Source organism: Vombatus ursinus, unplaced genomic scaffold, assembly GCF_900497805.2.
Source record: "Vombatus ursinus unplaced genomic scaffold, bare-nosed wombat genome assembly UNPS02014801.1, whole genome shotgun sequence".
Lineage (NCBI taxonomy): Eukaryota > Metazoa > Chordata > Mammalia > Diprotodontia > Vombatidae > Vombatus > Vombatus ursinus.
Window position 1 is genome coordinate 24274980 of NW_020954579.1, and position 2376 is coordinate 24277355.

Sequence of the window (2376 nt, forward strand, 5' to 3'; positions counted from 1 at the left end):
AGGATACAAAAAAAAAAAAAAACCAAAACAAAACCAAAACTCTCTGCCCTCAAGTGGGTTACATTCTGCTGGGACAAACAATGTATTTGCAGCTAAGGAAATAGAAAATACACAGAAATTAATACAAAGTAATTTCAGGGACAGAGAGAACAGTAACAAAAAACAACAGGAAAGACCTTTGTAGATAAGCCTTAAAAGGAGCTAGAGATCCCAAGAGGTAGGACATTCCAGGCATAGAGGCAGTCTGGGAGACAGAATGTGAGTATGAGGGACAACACAGAGGTCCAATTTGCCTTTTTTTTTCTTTTTTTTTTGTTTTTTGTAAGAACCAATGTTTATTTTCCATCAGCATTTTTTCAACCCTATTAGAGCATCTGGGATAAAACTTAAGACCACTCTATGGTAGTTCCTCCCCACTCAGTGGCCTGAGCAGTATGAGCCTCAGACCAGTCCTCAGTAACTGGCTGAGCACTCCAATCTTCCATAGGGAACTGCTGAATGGCCACAGATGGCACCTGGACTCCCTCAGACCCACCAGCCACCTGTAGTGGAGTAGCAGTGAATTCTGGGGCAGGTGCAGTGCATTCACCCTGAAACTCCTCCTTTGTCACTGCCTTCTCAGCTGTGGCCTGCTCTCCCTTTTCAATCTCCTCTGGATCCCTGCAGAAGTAAAGATCAGGCATAATCTCCCATGGGTGTTCACAGGAGATGGTACCGTTCATACATAGGACTTCACAAGCCAGCATCAGACTCACTGAGTGAGCTCCCTTGTTGTTACATGGAATAGCAATGTCCACATAGCGAAATGGGGAGTCTGTGTTGTACAATGCAATGGTTGGGAGATTAACATATGATGCTTCAGTCAGAGCCTGGTGATCTGCCAGGGTATCAGTGACCACCAAGAGGCGAGGCTCCCTGAAACTGCCTGGATCTGGTTAGTGAAGGTACCTGGTGTGAAACGTCCAGCAATAGGTGTGGTGCCAGGGGCAACAGCAAATTTCAGAACAGCTCACTGGCCAGTGTTCCTGGATGAGATTACACTAATATCAGCTGGATTTTCAATGGCAACAGTAGCATGAGCTGCCAGAAGAAGCTTTTCCCAAGCTCTCTTCAAATCAATGATGTAGATGCCATCACTCTTTCTTTTATCGATATACTGTTCCATCTGGAAGTCCAAATTGGTGCCACCCAAATGGGTTCCTGCAGCAAGGAATTCGAGGACATTCTCCTCCATCTGCAAGATATCTAGGGCTCCAGACATTGTGGAAGTTTCCCTTTAAAGTTACATCGGAAATCAAGAACAACGTTGTATGGAACCCTCTTTGGGGCAGCACAGAAAAGGCCAGAGGCGCAGTTTGAATAGAAAGTAGAGTGCATGAAAGAGAGTAATGTGAAATTGGTCTGGAAAGACTGACTGGAGCCAGACTATGATGGACTTTAAATGCCAAACTGAAAGAGTATGTAAATTATGCTAGAGGCAATAAGGGATTGGTGAAGGTCCTGGGCAGAGGAATGCAATGATCAGATCAGTGCTTTTAAAAATATTCATTTGTCAGTTGTGTGGAGTATAGATTGGAAGGAGAGCCTGGAGGCTATTGTAATAGTTCAGGCAAAAAATTACTTGGACCTAAATTATAGTGATGGTCATATGAGTGGAGAGAAGGGGATGAAAGTATACTTTAGAGGTGAAAATACCTGGCCATCACCAGGTATCTTAACTTATGTCTTGCCATTGGACTCCAGTGACTCTGGAAAAGAGAGTGAGGCTGATGACTTTGCACAGCTCTGCCTCACTTAAATCAAATTCACTTGCAAGTTAAGACATCTCTCTCCTGATGTCATTGGCACTCTTCAAGAATGAAGGATCACTTGAATGCAGGTCGAAGCATACTATTTGCCATTTTTTTCCTTCTGTTTTGTTTTGTTTCCTCTTTCTTGTGGTTCCTCTTATTGGTTCTAATTCTTCCTTACAACATCACTAATGTGAAAATATGTTTAATAGGCATGTATATGTATAGCCTATATCAGACTGCATGCTGTCTTAAGGAAGGAGATGGGGAAGGAGGGGGAGAAAATTTAAAACTCAAAAGCTCATGGAAGTAATTGTTGATAAATCAAAATAAATTAATAAAATTTTTTAAAAAAAGAATAAAAGATCAACAACAACAACAACAAGAAGAGGTAAAAATAAAGCTTGGCAAGTGGTTGGATATGGGATATGAAGGAGTGAGTATTTGAGGATGATCCCAAGGCTATAAAACCTGGGTGACTGGAAGGATAATGGAACCCTCCACTAATACAGAAAACTTAAGAAGAAAAGTGAATTTCAGGGAGAAGATAATGTTGTATTTGAGATACCAATGGGATATCCAGGTG

The 2376-nt window shown here is 41.9% G+C and overlaps 1 pseudogene; it reads right to left on the bottom strand.

Annotated features, from left to right (window-relative positions):
- Positions 1-386: 386 nt before the first annotated feature.
- LOC114051145 lies at positions 387-1261 on the bottom strand (annotated as a pseudogene).
- Between the last annotated feature and the right edge of the window lie 1115 nt (positions 1262-2376).